At 45.6% G+C, this 20,110-nt stretch overlaps 1 long non-coding RNA gene across 1 annotated transcript; it reads right to left on the minus strand.

Annotated features, from left to right (window-relative positions):
• Positions 1-1,869: 1,869 nt before the first annotated feature.
• LOC136619748 (uncharacterized) lies at positions 1,870-19,959 on the minus strand. Its single transcript, XR_010791018.1, has 4 exons — positions 19,869-19,959; positions 6,838-6,952; positions 5,346-5,491; positions 1,870-2,527 (listed from the first exon to the last, which is right to left on the minus strand). It is a non-coding gene; the product is annotated as an uncharacterized lncRNA (long non-coding RNA).
• Between the last annotated feature and the right edge of the window lie 151 nt (positions 19,960-20,110).

A 20,110-nucleotide genomic window follows, 5' to 3' on the forward strand; every position in this document is an offset into this window, starting at 1 on the left:
CAGCATATTTCCCCCCTTTCAATTGAATTGCAAATTAATGATGTGTGAACGCATCCTTAGGGTGCATTCCCACGACCATATATTGGCTCGGTTTTCACGCCGAGCCGATATACGTTGTCCTCGTGTGCAGGGGGGGGGGGGGGGAGGATGGAAGAGCCAGGAGCAGGAACTGAGCTCCCGCCCCCACTCTGCCTCCTCTCCACCCCTCTGCACTATTTGCAATGGGGAGAGGCGGGGCGGGGCTAATTCTCAGAATGTAGTCCCGCCCCCGTCCCACCTCCTTTCATTGCAAATAGTGCAGAGGGGCGGAGAGGAGGCAGAGAGGGAGCGGGAGCTCAGTTCCTGCTCCTGGCTCTTCCGTCCTCCCCCCTCCTGCACACGAGGACAACGTATATCGGCTCGGCGTAAAAACCGAGCCAATATACGTTCGTGTGAATCCAGCCTTAGATCACATAAAACAGAACTTCGCAATTGGAATCATTAAAAGCACTCTCCTTTGTCTAGATTGTGGCCCTTGGTGTACTTTTGATTTCTGCTCTGAATTTTCACCCAATGTGTCCAGTACTGGTAGTCACACATGCTCAGTGCCACCTGCAGGATCTTCTCATACACAAGCATTGAAATTATTTCTGTTATTATGAAAACCCCCTGCTGATATACGCTTGTGTGAATAAGCCCTTAGCCCCCCTTCACACTGCCGACACACCATCACCGCAAGAAAATCGCAGCGATATCGCATTGCTGGTCTGTGCGATATCGCTGCGGTTTCTTGAGCAATAGTGCGACTTTGTAGCACAGAAATAAGAGCTGACCTCCAGTACGATACCCAGGGACATAGGAAGTAAACAAAATGAATGTGCCGACACAGATGATACTCTCAAATCTCAATCTAATTCATTACATTATAGACATAGCCTTAAATACTAGATGGGCGGTCTTATTAGAAGCTAACATTTATTGGTTCATCTTATCTCTTAAACCTGTTACAAATACAGAAAGTAAGTGGTAGTCAGAGCTAGGGGTGAAACAAGGGGGATCGTAGCTGCATCCTATTTACACTCTGTTCCTCAGCTTTCCATATAGGAGCCTCGTTACGTAATTTCTGGACAGGCTCCTAGTACAGCATAGCACGATCTTCTTGACTACCACTTGCATCACACAAAAGTTTACATTCATGAGAAAAGGAGATTGCATACACAACCAATATGTTCATAGTTAGGGAACTTAAAAGAAGGTGAAGTTAGTATACAGTAGCTATATTTCATTTGTTAGATACTTATAATTACATTTATACTTATGTGTAACAGAATAATATATAATATGCTTCAGCCTTCGGGCTGATGACAGAGAAACAATAGCTTATTGGTCCTCGTACCACAGCACCACGTACAAGGATTTTCGTAGGGAGGGGTGGGGGCTTGAAATATAAGCCCTATCCCGAAAAATGCCCTAGCTTCAGGAAAAAAAAAAAGTATACATCACCTAGAAGCGCTAGGTCCCGACTCATCACACAAAAGTTTACATTCATGAGAAAAGGAGATTGCATACACAACCAATATGTTCATAGTTAGGGAACTTAAAAGAAGGTGAAGTTAGTATACAGTAGCTATATTTCATTTGTTAGATACTTATAATTACATTTATACTTATGTGTAACAGAATAATATATAATATGCTTCAGCCTTCGGGCTGATGACAGAGAAACAATAGCTTATTGGTCCTCGTACCACAGCACCACGTACAAGGATTTTCGTAGGGAGGGGTGGGGGCTTGAAATATAAGCCCTATCCCGAAAAATGCCCTAGCTTCAGGAAAAAAAAAAAGTATACATCACCTAGAAGCGCTGTCTGGGGTTCCGCCGCAGCTTCTTCTTGGTCCCGACTCTTCTTCTTCTGGCTGTGATTGCCTGACACTTAGCCAATCACAGCCAGTGCTCGATGAATGGCTGTGATTGGTTCATCGAGTGCTGGCTGTGATTGGCTGATGCTTAGCCAATCATAGCCAGCGCTTCCAGAAGGAGGGGATTTTTCAATCCCCGGCCAGAAAAGATGAAGAGTGTGATGTAACAGAGAAGAAGGCTCCATAGGAAAACATGGGCTACAAAATCTCACGAGTCACAGGCGTATGGCCAGGCCCGCAAAGTTTTTGTGTTGCGTTGTGGCATGCTACAAAACATCGCACGTGTGAATTATCCCATTAGAAAGCATGGGCTTCACTTACATGCGATTTGTAGCATTGTCGCAATGCGACAAAACCATGCGACTTTGTCGCCCGTGTGAAGGAGGCCTTAACGCGCATGCATGGGGTCTTGGCGCTATACATACTACAAAAACAATAGCGGCAAGACCATGCGCTAAAGCAGGGTGACAAGTGACGTAGTGTGCACTGACCTGCAGGAAGCAGAATGCCGGCAATGTATGCTTCATCACAGGAAGAAGAGGATTGGGATGGCTGGAGGTGATGTGACCCGGGGGACTGGAGGAGCCAGGAGAAGACAGAACCCCTTTAACACTCTCGTGCCAAATAGCTTGAACAAAGTATTAGGGAAAATATAATAACAGTGATCTTTATGTTTTTATATATGTATTTTTACTATATACTTTTTCAGTTACTTCTTAATCCCTACATTCCCCATTTTTTACTTTTCTACTTTATTTTTATTACAGTACCTAAATAGTGTTTTTTAATACTACTATCCATAATCCCCATGGCCCTTTTTTCATACTTTTCACATTTTAAATATCGTATATACTCGAGTTTAAGCCTAGTTTTTCAGCACATTTTTTTATGCTGAAAAAGCCCCCCTCTGCTTATACTCGAGTGAGGTAAAAAAAACAAAAACAAAAAAAACAGCAATACTCACCTCCCAGCCGGCATCTGTGTTCCCGGCGCGATGGTCTCACCGGCGGTGCAGCAAGCTGTTTGAGAATTCTCCCTGCTGTCATCTCTATGCTCTGCTTTAAATTCCCTCGCCCTAGGATCTAAACCGAGGGTTAAATACAAGACGCTTATCAGAAGGAAGGGAGACGGAGGGGTAGGCGTACCCTGCTTTTCCACATACTACAAGGCGTCTATATGTAGATGCGTTCTTGACATCATACATAACAACCCAACCAAGCTCTGGGTAGACTTAGAACGGGAAGAGTTTCCTGCTTTGACAACGGGCTCCTTCTGGCTGCTGCCATCAAGGGTGAGTGAAACGGACCTGATCCCGCCTTTATTGAAGTGAATCTTGGAGGCCTGGAACGGGTTCGCCCCACATTTGGGCCTGTTCTCCCACCCCGGCCCCCTCACACTGATTACAGGCAACCCAGAACAGCCAGCTCTACTGAGGGGCACTACGCCCTTCTCAGTGGGGTCCCCACCGCCCCCTAGGGTTAGGGATGTGGTGTCAACATCAGGGGTCCGACCAATGGGTGAGTTGCTGGAGGGTGGTGGCCCCCGGACCAGAGCGTGGTTTCAGTACTTGCAGATTAGGCACTTTGTCCTATCCCTGGGTCCCCTGACCTCCCTACAGGCCCCACTCTCTCGCTTCAAACAATTATGCACTTCCCAGGCCCCTAGCCCAGCCAAAGTCTCAGCTCTATACAGCCTCCTTCTGGAAGAAGAGACACGGGAGGACCCACCGGGCTTTGTTGCGAGTTGGGAGAGGGAGCTTGGGAAAACTTTCCAGGACGACGTCTGGAAAAACGCCTATACACTAACCCACTCAATGGCAACCGCCTCCAAATTTCAGGAAACCAATTATAAGATACTGTCTAGATGGTATAGAACTCCGGCACAACTAGCCAGAATGTACCCGCAGACCCCGGACGCCTGCTGGAGATGCCAGGGCGGGAGGGGGGAATCTCACCCATATTTGGTGGTCCTGCCCTCTGGTTATGTCCCTGGGGCAGGAAATCACAAATCTTTACAACGCAATCTACAAAGACAATGTGGCCCTGACGCCCGAGGCGGCCCTGCTGTCCATAGTCCGGAGACCTATCTCCAAATCAAAGAAAAGCATCTTTAGATTCTTTCTGATAGCCATGAGACAGAACATACCAAGACTCTGGAAGACAACTTTGTCTCCCACGAGGACTTCTTGGCTGGAAATCATGGATAACATTTGCCACATGGAGGACCTGGGTGCCGCAGACAAAGGAAACTCTCCAAAGTACTTCGCCGCTTTTACGGCCTGGATTTTGTTCAGGAATTCCCCTAACCTAAAGATATGGCTTCTAACAGGTACACTACCCTCTTAACCTAAAATAGTTGTTCCATTGTCACGCAACTTCTGGAATCCGATACAGGGCGCGGGCTGCTGACAGCCGTCCCCCTTCCCCTCCCCTTCTCCTCCTCTTCGTTATATCTCCTCGGCCTCAACCTTCCCCCCCTTGCCTTCCCTCACCCCTCCATCTCATATACCTGTTACTATCAGTGTTCTCACAATGTTGCAACACCAATTTTACCAGGCAGTAGCCTCAGTTACATAGCTTTCGTACCGTTGGCGATGGCATCCGGTGGGGTTGGCACGAGAGTTGGCTTGCCCTGTCTCCCAGCCACCACACCCTGACCAACAGGCTGCCCAATTTTCTTTATCGTAACACTTTGCCATTTTGTTGATGATGTTAACATGCTCTTTATTATAAAACCAATGAATACATTTTGAACCATAAATTCCCCCGCCCTCAGCACTGTGTAGGTAAGCGCTGTGATTGGATCAAGCACCAGCCAATCACAGCCGGAGCGCGATCATTCACAGCCATTTAGTGAATGACATCACTGAATGGCTGTGAGTGTTTTATAGAGCGCCAACTGTGATTGGCTGGCGCTCGATCCAATCACAGCTCTTAGTTACACAGCGCTGACAGCGGGGGAATTTATTTAAAAGCGAGCCAGGGAGATGACCGCGTGGAGAAGTCTGAAGCAGCTTGCTGCACTGCCGGGGAGAGCATCGTGCTGGGGACAGCGACACCAGCTGGGAGGTGAGTATTGCGTTTTTTTTTACCTAGTATATGCTCGAGTCTAGTTAGGCTTATACTCAAATAAGTTTTACCAGTTTTTTGTGGTAAAACTTAATGACTCGGCTTATACTCGGGTCGGCTAATACTCGAGTATATACGGTATATATATATTTGACTTTTTTATCCATATCTTTATGTATTCCTCCCTGATCACTCCTGGTCTGTCCGTATCTGCATTCATCATTAAAGATCACTAATTATCTCAGGTATCCCCAGCAATCTTTTTTTCATATTCCTTTTTATATTTCATAGTCTATTATATAATTTTTGCCTGATCACAGGGGTCCCAATTTCAATTTCCATAGTTTTTATTATACTTGCATAAATTGAGATACAAACCTGGAACGCACAGGATGTAACTGTACATTCTGTGTCCTTAAGGGGTTAATCTTGTTTGAAAGAATAAATCATGGATATCTCTTTTAAAAATAAAAGAACTACAAGGAGAAGGTAACCAATGTGGCTCCACAACACCGTAAGGGGGGCTATAAGCAAAAAAAGAAAGCATTTCAATTATTAAAACAATAAAGCAGTGAGGAAGCGCTAAAAACATACTGGGTAAAAAAAAAACAAATTATGTAAGGAAAAGATCAAAACTGCCAAGGAGGAGGCAGAGAGACTGATCGCCAAAGAGAGCAAAAACCCTACATTATTTTTCAATTATGTAAACGGTAAAAAGATTTGCACCGAAAGCACTGGCCCTTTAACAAATAATGCAGGAGAAATCATAGAAGATGATGGGGAAGGCAAATCTATTAAATAGTTTTTTCTGAAGTGTATTCACAAAGGAAAAATAAATGTCACACGAGATGCAGGGGAATAAAACAAACCCATCACAAAATAACACCTGCCTAACGGGCTCAGATGGAATATTCCTGAGGGTCCTGAGGGAACTAAGTGACGTGATAGACAGACTGCTATTTCTTATATTTAGGGACATTATTAAGACCGGGGCTGTACCACTGGATTGGCGTATTGCCAATGTGGTTCCAATATACAAAAAGAGGTCAAGAAGAGGGGTTTCTGAGAGATTCTATCCTGGAATACCTCAAGGAAAACAACAGTACAACTCCTCATCAGCATGGGTTCATGAGGGGTCGATCATATCAGACCAATTTGATCAGCTCTTCAATGAAGAGCTAGGTTCTAGCTCTTCGTTCTAGGGTGGACCTGGGAGAGTCTATTGATCTCGTATATCTGGATTTTTCTAAAGCATTTGACACCGTGCCCCATAATAGGTTGATATATAAAATGAGACAGCTCGGTCTGGGTAAAAACGTGTGTAGCTGGGTAAAGAACTGTCTCGGAGATAGAAAACAGAGGGCAGTGTCTGAGTTATTATCAGTCTCTGTTAGGTCCGTATTCACTTACCTTCCAAGAAGATAGGGACAGGGGTTAATTCGTGGTAGTTTCACCTGGTGTTTCCTATCTCCGGTAACATTCGTGTGGGCCCAGTGAGCCTCACTTGCCCACACGAACGTAACACAAATCTTTTGGAATGGGCCAATCCAGGACGGCTTCAATCTTGCTGGGATCCATGCTTAAGCCCACCGGGGAGATAATGTGTCCCAGAAATTGTATGTGGGTCTGTTTCAACTCACATTTCTCAAATTTTTGAACTAGATGTTTTTAATAAAGTTTTAGCATATAAAAACACATACTACACATATAAACCCTCCCAACTTCCATCCCCCCATCCCTCCCCCCCAAGGTCTCAGTCATATTAACTTTCCCAAAGTCCATGGAAGACAACATAAGCGGTGGAACCTGTTTTATATTGTCTTCCGCCTTAAGGATCCAAGTACCATTGAAAATAATGTCATCAGCAAACCTTATTTGTAGTCTGCATGCTCCTTTCCTTTTTGTCTTCACACTTTCCGTGACATCTTATAGATCATGAGTTGTCAGTCATTGGGTGCATGGAAGATGGAAAAGTAGTAATATCACTGCGAAAAGGAATTGTCTATGTTCATTTCAGGGGACAAAAAAAAAATATATTGTTCATTTGTCTGGTCTCTCTCCCCATCTTATGTGTCAAATTTTGATATTATCTCATTATTAAACAGAATACACCTCAATTGAATTGTTGGTCTCTTTATCACCCTTTTCCTCTCCCTCCTGTGAGTTAGATTCTTAGCACTCAGCCTTCAACCCACACAGTGTATTGTAGTTTGTTCTACGTATATGTCCCAACTGATGACTACAAGCTAGAGATGAGCGAGTATACCCGCTAAGGCACACTACTCGAGCGAGTAGTGCCTTAGCTGAGTATCTCCCGACTCATCTCTAAAGATCTTTAGAGACGAGCGGGGAGATACTCGCTCGAGTAATGTGCCTTAGCGAGTATACTCGCTCATCTCTACTACAAGCCATCATGCCATGTGCCTGTATCTATTTGAGCCACATATAGTATTTCTGGCTCATCTTAGATTTAGAGTATATATTCCTTTTCCAGGGAAGGATTTGGTTAATTTTATTTTTGAATTCCCACAGTGTAGGAGGAGCCTCATCCAACCAGAGTTGGCCTATCGTTTTTCTAGCTAGATACAATAGCCTGGCTACTGCAAGTTTTTCATGCTCATCTAGTGCCAAGTCATGTATGTAGCCCAGAATACACACAAATGGCGTGAGATCTATAACTACACCAAACACTGTGCCAACAAAATCACATACCCCTGTCCAATATCGGCACATTATTTGGCGCCGCCACATCATGTCAATTAAGTCCGCCGTGTGAGTCTTACAGCATGCACATAAGGGTAAGTTCCTTACCCCAATACTGTGCAGAAATGCCGGCATGCGGTACACCCTGTGCATCAAGTATAACTGTGATAATCTATGTGACTCGCTCAGAGACAGTCTGGGCGTCATCTGCTGGATTTCCTCCCAGTGTGACTCCTCGATAGGCCCAACATCCACCTCCCATTTTACTTTAGTCGAGATTGGGTTGTGCTCATTCACCACATCTTAAATATATGAGTATATCTGCGAGATTTTCCTCGCAGTGGTGGCTGCTTTACCTATTATGTCTGCTACTAGATATATTGATACTGTTACTTCCGCCAAATTTATTTCTGCTCGGAGAGCATGTCTAAGCTACAAATATTTATAAAATTCACTGTTCGGTATATCAAATACTTGTCTCAGTTGCTCAAAAGTTTTTATTCTCCCCTCTTCTAACAGCTGAGGTACTCTCCTGATACCTTTATTCCTCCACTCTTGAAAGCCCCGCAGTTCATAGATTTCTGGCAAACACGGGTTATACCATATTGGAGTGAATTGTGTGCAGCTATCTATTCCCGCCATGCTCCTGGCTTTCCACCATATTTTATGCACGAGCAGCAATGTTAAAAGGGTCTGTCCATTTTTCTTGAAGGTATGTCTCTCTAGGGCATCAAACCGGTGTGACCCGGCAAGCATCCCCTCAGCATTCGAAAACTAGCCTTCCGTGTTTCCTCTGTCTCCCAACCCCTGAAATGTTGTAATTGGGAGGCAATAAAATATGAAGTGGGATTAGGTAGGGCCAGACCGCCCTTAACCTTAGGGTTGCATAACGTCTCTAGTTTAATACGGGCCCCTTTTCCACACCATATAAGTTCCCTAAACAGTGCATTGACTCATCATTGCGTTATCCAGTGGGGGGAGTTGTGCATCAGGTAGAGGAGCTGTGGCAACCACACCATTTTAATTAGATTCACCCTCCCTATAACAGATAGGGGACGTTTGCGCCATACTTGGAGTTTTTGTTTCCATTTAACAAGCAGGGGTTCCAGATTTATTTTCCCATAATCTGCAACATTTCTAGTAACATTAACCCCCAGGTATTTAAATGTCTCAGTACATTGCATAGGTATCTCGTCATTGGCTATTTGTAGTTCTGGCACGTCTATCGGCAGCACCATTGATTTGGACCAATTTATAGCTAGTCCTGAGAAAAGTCCAAATTCCTTAATGGTTTGCATAGCTGTCCCCAGAGATGCTCCTGCATCTCCTAAAAATAACAGAATATAATCTGCGTATAGGGCGATTTAAGCCCACTATTCCAGGGTGCGAGCCTCTTTTACAAGCTAGGGGCTCTACTGCCAGCGCGAAAAGAAGCGGTGACAGCATGCACCCCAGCCGTGTCCCTCTATGCAGTGGGAAAGTATCCGAGGACCCCCCGTTGATGAGCACCTCGGCCCGCACATCAGTGTATAATAATTTTACCAGTCGAATGAGGGTGGGTCCACAACCCATTTTCTCTAAGACTTTCCATAAAAATAGCCATTCTACGCTGTCAAACGCCTTGGTGGCATCTAATGAGCATATTATCTTACCACCCGGATTATCCACTGGTAGGTGTATATTTAGGAATAATCTACGGATGTTTATCGCTGTGGATCTCGCTGGTATAAATCCGCTCTGGTCTGGGTGCACCAGGGTAGATACCACTCTGGACAATCGGTTTGCTAATACTTTTGCTATTATTTTAACATCTGTATTCAATAAGGATATTGGTCTGTATGAGTCCATCAACAGGGGGTCCTTTTCTGGTTTTAATAGTATAGTTATTATCGTTTTTTTCCCCTCGATTGTGGCAATTCTCTACAACAGTGTCAAGAAGGCGCGGCAGGAGAACGTCTGCAAATTGCTTATAGTATTCCACAGGGAGCCCATCTTCTCTAGGTGCCTTATTGTTCTGCATGTTATTCACCACTTCCCGTAACTCCTCCAATTCTATCGGCGCATCGAGAAAATCCTGTTGCTCATCCGACAAAGTAGGTGTCTTTATTTCCGCCAAGTATTGTTTAATTTGTTCAGGTGACTTGTCTAACTTGGTTGAGTACAGGGAGGCGTAGAATGCCCGAGCAGTTTCTTTAATGGAAGGTGTATCTCTCATGGTGTTTCCTTGTGCATTTCTTAATTCTATAATATAGGTAGGGTCATTCTGTGCGCGGGTTATAACCGCCAGCTTCTGCCCTGTACGCCCCCCCTCCTCATAGTAGGCTTGTTTACGAAACCCGTTCTTAGTGGCTGCTGCATCTATGTAATATGTATTAAGCTACCTGAGCTTTTTTCCACGCACTTAACGCTACCATAGTGCCTTCTTCTACAAATTTGGCCTCCGTGTTTCCAATTGTTGCTGTAAGGTTCGTCTCATATCTCTATGTCTTTTTTTAGCCTGAGTAATTTGTTGCATAAACATCCCTCTAATGTAAGCTTTCATGGCTTCCCAGCACATAAAAGTATCTGTTGTACCCCTGTTTAATTCGAAATACTCTACTAGTAATTCCTTGATGCTTTTTTCTCCAATATAGTTAGCCAATGAGAGTTTAGTTTCCATCTTCTATGTAAATGGACATCATCACTACAGTGTTGTAGCTCTACCAACAGGGGGGAGTGATCAGATACCGCCCTTGGCAGGTATTCGATTGAGGCTATATTGCTGTATAATTTAGTGTTACCCACCGCCATGTCAATTCTCGATAAAGATCGGTATGTAGTAGAATGACAGGAATAATGTCTGTCCGTGGGATGCCGCGTCCGCCACAGGTATAGTAATAGCATTTCTCCCAATAGCCGGCCTAGCGGCGTCAACCCACCCTCTCTGGGTGTAGTCTCTGCACGCATCCTATCCTGTGAGGGATCAATAACTGAATTAAAATCTCCAACAATGAGAACCAGGGTATTTGGTATTTCTGCCGCAAACCCCAGCACCTGGCGCACAACCGTACAATTATATGGGGGTGGTATATACACTGAAATAAGGACGCAAACATAATTATATATTTTGCAGTGTAAGCAAACAAACCTCCCTTCCGTATCAATTTTGCGTAAAAACCGTATCTCATCCCCCCCCATTTTAAAAATCTTTAGAGTTTCACTAGACAGGTGTGTTTCTGTATGCACAAAATAACCGGACCTTGTTTTCTGACTATCCAGAGTACTGCTGAACGCTTTGCTGGGTCACCCAGCCCGCTCACATTCCATGAGAGAATTTTAACCTTTCCACTCATTTTCATTATTTATTACATTATTAATATACATGGGAGAGAGACCAAACAACGAACATCCCCAACAAAAAACTCTCAGATCCGTCGTATCACGAACAGTCTGGGGTACCAGTTCTTCATAATCCAGGGAGTGTGGCACGAACTTTAAAATTTGATGATCTTCGCTTCATCGGTCTGCTGATCCTTATAGTATGCCGGGTGTCAGGAACTGAATTTTAGCAGGATCCCTTTACTTCAACTTTTGTCATTTCTACTTGGAGAACTACATGGTGATCTTTCCATCCTTATTTGGACTTCATTGCATTCCAGCCAGGAGTTAACCTCTTTCGGAGTTTCGAAGAAGTGTGTTGTTCCTAATGCGACGACCCTTTGTTTAGCAGGATATATCATTGCATAGGGAATATGTAGATTTCGTAGTTTCCTCTTGATTTCAATAAATGTTGCCCGTTTTTCGTGTAATTCAGTAGAAAAGTCTGGAAACAATGAGACTCTGGCTCCATTAAACCGAACTTCGCCTTTTTGTGGGCTTTTTGCAGAATAGTGTCACAGTCTTTAAAGTGCAGCAGTTTGAGAAGTATGGGTCTTGCAGGAGCTCCGGGGGGAGGGGGTCTTGTAGGCACACGATGGGCTCTTTCTATAGCAAATAAAGTTGTGTGGGGATATAGCTCGGTAGGCGTGCGGGTTTCTCGATACACAGAGACGGAACACCAGCGGATGCAGTCCAAATACAGGCGTGGCCTGTGTTTAATTTTTATACCAGGAACAAAAAAAGTGCAACCTTAATTTCAGGCAAACAAATAATAATCCATAACCCAGATATCAGGTAAACAGGCAATAGTCCAGAGCCCAGCGCTCAGGTCGCACTTAGCCGGTGCAGGGTACCACAGAGCTTCTCTCTCCAGCCCATCACACAGACTGCCCGGGATCAGGTCACACGTTACAGGTGCAGGGCACAGCAGGGCTTCTCTCTCCAGCCGGTCACACAGGCTGCGTGGGTCCAGCAGCCTTCTTAGTTCAGTCTGGTCCTCCCAGACACACACCTCTGCTGGGTGTTGAGGTGAGGGGCATCTCCCTGTCCACCTCTGGCCTATTCAGCCACACACTTGGGCTAACAGCCTTGCAGCTCCACTGCGCTGTCTACCTGGCCCTCAGCTAGACACTCTCCTCCTTTCCTTGGTAGGAACTGGCTTTTTATCTTGTTCTTGCTCCACCCCTTGGTTAACCCTTGCAATAGAGGTCCTGTCTCTGGCCCTCTACAGGCCCTCCTGTGTACTGCACTACTACATACCCTCCCCCTTTCATATAGGCCGTAGGCCGTATCACCTTTTCTACTTGGCCCTCCCGGGTCAAAGCTCCAGGCTCGGGGGTCTCTTTCTAGTTCAAGAACCTTATCTCTGTATTCTTCCTGTTCCTCTTGCAGTTTATGCTCCAGCATGGACTTGCTACGGATTACAGTCTTCACTTTGTTTTTCAATTCATTCAGGCTTACAATTATCATCTTTTTCTCCCTTTGTAACCATTCTATTTTTTCTCTTAGTACAGTGTTGTCATCGGTTAGAATGAATAGCATTCTTCGAAGTTCCTTTACCTCTGACTGACTTTTGCTTGGCAGTGTGCAGTTCCCTGATGAGTGGGTCCTTGGAGCCAGCATCCCGATAGGCTTCTCCCATTTGGACAAACTGTTTCTTTACTCTCTGGGTTTGCTTCTTTACGTCATTATTCTTTGGCTGCAGTTCTTCCAAGACTTCTGCCACCACTTGTGAAACCTTCTCAGATTCAGTAGCTTCACTTTCTGCCTTCTTCTTGGCTTTTTGTACTTCAGAGGTCTGTTTAGTCTGTATCTTTTGCTCAGGTCTCACCTTAACAACTTTTCTTTTGTTTACAGAAGTGATGTCTTTCTTCCAGACCGTCCACGTCTTTACAAACTGTTCACCTGGAGTGCCCAGGTCACCTTCATCTAATTTGGTATATGTCACCACTTGCGTCCTGCTTTTGTAGAATTGGCTCATCCTCCGCACCTGGGCTGATTGGGCTTGTCCGCACCCTGGAGTGGAGGAGGTGGAATGGACGGACCCACTACCAACCGGCCATCCATTCCAAAAAAAAAAGTCCCCGATACTTTTAAAGAACGGATCTCCAGCAACTGCTTGCGGGAGACCACATTACATTCCTGGTTTCTTAAGTCTCCGAGGGTGGGACATGACCCTCTTCCAGTCCCCTGATGCCTAATACCGGAACCTAGGGACGACGTACAATTCTTCAGACCTGCCACCGGTTGTTGGACTACGCCCTTGCGGTCTCTTTGTACCAGAGTTCGCATTCCAGCATCATTATCGGGACTCTTCCACAAGCCCTTCTCTTTTACTTGCTGTCTAAACTGGCTCCTAGACCGCAGTAGTCTCTGAACCCTCTTTTCAGCAATAGGACTCTGACTTCCAGAGCTTCACTTTTGCATTTTACTTCTTAGCGGACTTTTGCAATACCACTTTTTCTTCTGACACCACCTTCAAGGGGCGCTTCAAGGTTAGCGCCTCTTTCTCAATATTCTCCAACAGGATCTCCTTTTCTTCTACCGGCCGTTGGGCTACACCTTTTGGCTTTTCCTGTATCAGGGTTCTCTTCTCAGCATCCGTCTTGGTGCTAATCCAGTCTGGTACTTGAGTGCACACCCGCTGGTTACGCCTTTCTTTTGCAACTTTAGGGAACCCCGACTTCCCCTCAGTAAGTCACTGTTCACCTATCTTTTGTTTCTTCTCCCAGTTGGACACTATCTGACATTGGTAACCAAGCTCCACACTAATGTCTTCTACTTCCTGTTGAAGATTCACTGTAAACTTCTCAAGTTCATCATAGACATCAGTTTGAAAACGAAACAGCGGATTTATCGCTTCCACTTCTTTTAGGATTTCACCGTCATGCTCCTCAACCGTGACCCTGCATGTCGGGTGCTCATACCGTTTCTCTTCCATCTCTGATATCATTTTCAGGGTGGGTGTTAAAGTTAACACTTCGGTCTCTTTCATACAGATCCTTTCTTCAGCGCGCTCACATTCAGTGCCATATCTTGCAGGCCTGATTTTCTCCTCTGTAAGCTGCTGTTCACATAGTTGCTGCGTCTTTCTTAGTCTGGACACAAGCTCCTTTTGAAAACCCAGCTTCACAGAAGCATCTTCTAACTCTTGCTGCAAATGTACTTTAACCTTCTCAAGCTTATCACAGGCAGCTGTCTTCTCTTCATACTGCTGCCTTGTAGCTTTTAACTCCTCTTGTACTTCTCTTTTCTGCTCTTCCACAGAATCCAAACACAAAGCACTCTTCTCCAGTCTATCTTCCAGATCTACCACCTCAGCCTGGAGTGTTGTAATCTGCTCTGCTAGGTCTCTCTTTGCTTCTGCATCCTCCTCTACTTGCTTGAGGAGCACATTTTTCTCATCTTGCTTAGTCTTCAGGTGTGCACTGAGACCAAGCCTCTGCTGCGTCTTTTCTTGCAGTAACTTCTGGAACTCTTCACTCTGAGCCTCCAGCTTCACCTGCAGTCTGCTCACCTGCTCAGACAACGCTGTCTGCACACAGTCACCTTCAGTTATTTTTATTTGTAGCTCTTGAAGCTACATCTTTACTGTATTTTTCTTGCATTCATATGCACACTTGTCTTCCAACAACCCCTTTACCTTTTGGGTGAGCTCAAGACACTCACTTTTCAAGGTTTCTTTCACTTTTCCAAGTTGTTTCAACTGCTTGGACAGTTTCCTCACAACCACAGCATGACTCCGTTCCAGCTCCTTGATTTGGGTTCCATGTACTTCAGCTTTCTCATCCAAGCTCATCTGTAGCTGGGACACCAGTCGCTCATGCAGTGCTTCTGGGTTTTTCTTGTCACCCAGTAAGTCTTTCAAGAACTCTGCTTGCTTTTCTGCCTGATTGCACGCAGCTTTCTGTATTTCCAGCTCTTCCTTGAGCTGACTTATCTGGCACTCCAAGTCACCATTTTTCTTTGCTAAAAGCATTTTCAACTCTGCAACTTGATTCTGCAAACCTGTAGTTTGATTACGTGCATCTGTAGAAGCCCTTTCTAACTCACAACACGTCATCTCCAACTCTTGGGTTTTCATTTGCAGTTTTTTACAGACCTGTTCATTCTGCACAGATCGTGCTTCCAGACATACTCTGCATTCAGCCTCCTCTCTGAGGTCCTTTAAGCTCTGTTCACACTGAACATTCTTCTGTTCCAGCAACACCCGGTGATCAGCTTCCTCCTTAGCCAATTTCTCAAAATGCTCCTTCTCCTTTAAGAGAGCTGTACTCTTTGCCTTCAGCTGCTCAACGTCTTGAAGAATACTTTCTTTTTCTTTTAGGAATTTATCTGTCTGCTCCTCTGCTAGTAGACTTTGCCTCTTGGCCTCTTCTCCAAGCAGACACAAGTTAGACCTTTCTTTCTCCTACTGTGCATCAAGTCTCCTATTAGCAGTTTAACATGCTTCTTCCAGAAACTTTATATACGCTTGCATTGGTGCAAATCCCTCCTGACTTTGACCCAAGCGTTCTCTTTCTGAAAGCATAGTACTACTCCCCCATCTTCACTATTCCTTCCCTCTCTTACTAGAGGAATACTCACACAGGCTCCCACATGGGCGTTGGCTGCACTCATTGCACCCTGTTCACCCCCTGACTGCATTTGGGAAACATAACACATATTAAGCACATCATACATTCCACCATCCCCCACACATGACCTGCTGGGGTTAACTAACTTTTCTTGCCCCACCTGGTCAGCAACACAATTTATAGACACCTTTCCTTTAAATGTCCGTGCAGATTGTGCGGCTTTCATGGTGTCATTGTGCAGCACATTATCCCCCATACAGTCAAGCCCATTTCGCGCAAAGCACACAGTCTTTTTAGGAGTCTCACCACAGTCCTTTGGCGGGAACGCCCACACTCGGCCTCCTGGCCTTTGAGACGCAGCTTTGGCCTCCTGGCCCTTTGTGCGCCATTCTGGAACCTGCCCGCATCCGAAACACCATATGTGGGGATATAGCTCGGTAGGCGTGCGGGTTTCTCAATACACAGAGACGGAACACCAGCGGATGCAGTCCAAATACAGGCGTGGCCTGTGTTTATTTGTTATACCAGCAACAAAAAAAGTCCAACCTTAATTTCAGGCAAACAAATAATAATCCATAACCCAGATATCAGGTAAACAGGCAATAGTCCAGAGCCCAGCGCTCAGGTCGCACTTAGCCGGTGCAGGGTACCACAGAGCTTCTCTCTCCAGCCGGTCACACAGGCTGCCCGGGATCAGGTCACACGTTACAGGTGCAGCGCACAGCAGGGCTTCTCTCTCCAGCCGGTCACACAGGCTGCGTGGGTCCAGCAGCCTTCTTAGTTCAGTCTGGTCCTCACAGACACACACCCCTGCTGGGTGTTGAGGTGAGGGGCATCTCCCTGTCCACCTCTGGCCTATTCAGCCACACACTTGAGCTAACAGCCTTGCAGCTCCACTTCGCTGTCTACCTGGCCCTCAGCTAGACACTCTCCTCCTTTCCTTCGTAGGAACTGGCTTTTTATCTTGTTCTTGCAATAGAGGTCCCGTCTCTGGCCCTCTACAGGCCCTCCTGTGTACTGCACTACTACAGTTGTTAATGAGTTTTTGACAAAGATTTTAGGAAGCCATGTTTCAAAGAATTCTGATGGGTTGTTGCCTTCTGCTTTTTACGGGAAACTCACTATTCGTTATACATTATCCCATCTTGAGCGGTTTTCCAAATCGTCAATTTTATTTTGGAGAGCTCGTACATTGTGCGAGGTGTTTTCAACCTCCCGTTGGAGCGGTTGCACCGCGTCCTCGATGTTACTCAAACGTATTTCGGTTTCTGTCATACATCCAGATATCTTCTGCATATCATGGCACAACATTCCTATATTTGCTTGCATAGATCCCACTTGTGCATTAAGGGTATTCAGAGTTGCGTTACATTTAGTAACTTTGCCAAAAATATCTTTCAGGGTGGGTTCAGCTGTGTCATGGCTGCTCTCTTGTGTGTTATTGTCATGGTCCTCACCCTGTCCTGCTGCATAATCTTCTCCACATACCATATCCTCCTCTCCTCTTACTATGCTTGGGGGCTATATTATGGCATGGGATCTCTCCTGCTCCGTTATGCTGCTCTCCTGCTTTGTGGGGCTTTGAGATGCCTCCTCTTTCCCCTGGTCTCCCCTTGCGTACCTTGCCAATTTTCTTGCTGCCTCGCCACTGCTGCTGTGGGGCCGCGGGATCAGCGTTTTCAACCCCGGCTGACTGGTGCCGGCGCCAGCGCTGGCGCCATCTTGGATTTTTTAGGCTGCCGGCCTCCCCGCTCTTCCCCTTGTCTCTCCTCTGTGTCATGGCCACGCTGATCACCAGGTCCACCTCCGCTGGTCTCCTTGATATATGAGCCCTGTATGTGGTGCTTTCCGGGGCTTCTATAACCTGGTTGCAGGGTGTTTTTCAGGATGGTGTGCGGAGCTGAAGTGAAGCGCGGCCGATCACATCCCGGGTCAGGCTCCGCCCCGACATTTTTCTAACTAGATGTAGAGGTTATTCCTTTGGAGTCGTTCCAAGACCACCTGAACATGTCTGCGATGTTCCTCCAAAATGTCAGAAAATGTGAGGTTGTCATCGAGATATGCCACTACGAATTGATCCAACGGATCTTGAAACACATATAAAGGATTGATAAAGTGCTGCAAGGTAGTGGGAGCATTGCAAAGACCAAACGGCATCAATAGGGATTCAAAGTGTCCTAGTTAACCAGCATGATTACCACAGCATTCTGCAGCGACTTGCCATCCTATCTGCTTTGCACTTAGCGGGAGCATAATTTATTTCTCAACAGGACAGTGGCTGACACCCCTTGAGACTATGTAAGGGCTATTTGACCAAGAAGGAGAGTGATGGAGTGTGGTATCAGATGGCATGCACTACACAGCCATCTGATTTAAGCCCAAATGGCATTATTTTGGATGAGTTGGACTGCAGAGTGAAAGAAAAGCAACCAACAAGGGCTCAGCAACTGAACTCCTTCAAAACTGTTGGCAAACCATTCCAGGTTACTATTTAATGAAGCTGAATGAGACAATGATGCCAGGAGGAGGTTTTTTAAACTGGCCACTATAGGTTACTAAAACACCATATATTTTTTTTTTTATACCAACTAAACTAGGGAAGTGCCTTAGTGGTGAGTCCCTTACAGAAGGGAGAAAGCCTGAAACAGTCTGTCTGTACATGGTTATATTTTTCCTATGGAGAAGATTCTGCTTTGGCTTATATTCCCAGTCATGTTGCAAGGCTTGTTAGAAAGTCAGGCATTGATTTGTAAGAAATGTAATAATAATAATCTGTATTTGTATAGCGCCAACTTATTCCGCAGCGTTTTTGATGACAGGGAGCGTGATTTGAGGATGGGGGACTAAATCAGGAGAGTTTCTTCTTTGAAGAGGTAACAACCAATGTCGGAAAGAAAATATACCCCGCGCTGCAGAGGACTATGAGTGAACAGTTTCTTCAATTCATAAAACAATCCAGGTTTCAATGTTGAATGACGCCGCATGTGTTAGCCAATCACAGCATTAGCTTTCTGGAGGCGGGAATTTCAATCCCCACATCCAGAAAGCAATGCTCTGTTGGGGATAGGAGGGAGTGACAGCCTACAGCAGTGCCGCAGAACGCCGGGGGAGGTGAGTACTGATTTTTTTTTTTTTTGAGCAGATTTTTTGGGGTTAAAAGGTTGTCTTATACGCCGGAATATTCGGTAGTTAATTGAGACCCAATTATGTATTAAAGCATAATTAAATTTGTTATAAAATTTCATTTCAAGACTATTTGTAAATTGTAAACGTATAAAAAAAATATATAAAAAGGTGTATGTAAATAGATATATATAAAAATGTTAAACTCATATGAGTATTAAAATATATGTAATAATAATTGTTAATATTAGAGTAATGGCTCTTTTATTTTATTTTCATGTGTTATCGCTAAATCAATAAGACATATTTTTTTCTTAGGCCTCGGTCACACGGGCGATTTTCCGTGCGATCTGCGCATGCGATGTGTGATTTTATAAAACCATTGCTTTGCAATGGTATCGGACACATGAGCGCTTTTTATGCGCTCGTCCGATAAATTATAGAACAGAGATCGCAGATCGCACCTATCTGCGATCTGCGATTCCTGTTCTCTTCTCTATATGCGCTCAATGGGGCCGGCGGCAGCAGCGCCGACCCCATTGAGAACATATACTAGACAAATCATTCTCCTCTGCCACAGCTGTTACAGCTGTGGCAGAGAAAAATGATGTTTGCCCATTGAATTCAATGGAGCCGGCAATACAGCCGGCTCCATTGAAAGCAATGGGCTGCCGGCGATCGCACGATGAATTTTCGGGAAGGGCTTAAAAATATAAGCCCTTCCCTGAAATTCATCCAGAAATGTGTAAAAAGTTTAAAAAAATATATACTCACCTTGTCCCAGCAGACAGAGTTCAGCCGCGGCCGGCCGGCAGTTCTTCTGAACTGCTATGAGTAGTATTCAGCAGCCGGGGATTTAAAATGAATGACAGCTGAGAGCTGCCCCTGATCGGTCCCTGCGCTGAGCCAATCAGAGCATAGGCGTATCGTGAGGGGGAGCAGGGGTCGCCGTTGCGACCCGGCCCTTGCTCTGCAGGTGGCCCAGAAGCCCCGCCATATTCAAAATGCACACTTGTGCATTCTATAGAAGGCGGAGCAGGGCAACCAGCATTACACTACCAGCCGCGTGATTGGTGCGGCTCAGGTGTGTGGCTGCTGGAGGGGAGGAGCGAGGAGGGGAGGCAAGGCAAGGCTGACTTACCCACGCAGTGAACACTGCAGCCGTGGCTCCTCTTGGGTTACTTCTCCTCCAGCAGTGTGTCGGCAGACAACAGTGAGACGTCCCAGGAACAGCGGGTGCATTGGAGATGCGCCCCCCTCCCCCCTGCTGTAAACCCCTTCCCTGCCGCGATCTATGTAGATCGCAGCAGGGAAAGGGTTCACAGAGGGAGCGCGCTCCCTCTGTGACTTCAGCCGGCTCTCGCAATGTTATCGCAGAGCCCG

This window comes from Eleutherodactylus coqui, chromosome 3 (assembly GCF_035609145.1).
Source record: "Eleutherodactylus coqui strain aEleCoq1 chromosome 3, aEleCoq1.hap1, whole genome shotgun sequence".
NCBI classification, from domain to species: Eukaryota; Metazoa; Chordata; class Amphibia; order Anura; family Eleutherodactylidae; genus Eleutherodactylus; species Eleutherodactylus coqui.